Below are 370 nucleotides of genomic sequence, written 5' to 3' on the forward strand. Positions count from 1 at the left end.
GGCGCAGTGTGACTGGGAAAACAGTTTGTTCCGGCTCTTTTTTTGCCACGACTCCCTCCCGCTTCAAACTGCCAGTCTGAACTCAGCCTATGTGTTTCTGACCAAGCTTCCCACAGTGAGCCAACCATCTAAGCAAGAAATTCAAAGTCAGTATGGAAACACAGCTTAATTTTCAATGTTAATCTCAGAAAAAATCCTTCATGGCCTTAGAGCCATGGGTGCTGTTGTGCCAGCCCTCCACGTTTTGAATACAGCACAAGAGGCTAAGAACAGAAGCTGGCTTGAACCTAAACAATTGAGAGACTGGCGGAGTGCCTTAGAAAGCCGTGCCAGCTCTCCCATGACACATTCACACCACCTGAGTGAGGAA

Source organism: Gekko japonicus, unplaced genomic scaffold (assembly GCF_001447785.1).
Source record: "Gekko japonicus isolate JY-2015 unplaced genomic scaffold, Gekko_japonicus_V1.1 scaffold10809, whole genome shotgun sequence".
NCBI classification, from domain to species: domain Eukaryota; kingdom Metazoa; phylum Chordata; class Lepidosauria; order Squamata; family Gekkonidae; genus Gekko; species Gekko japonicus.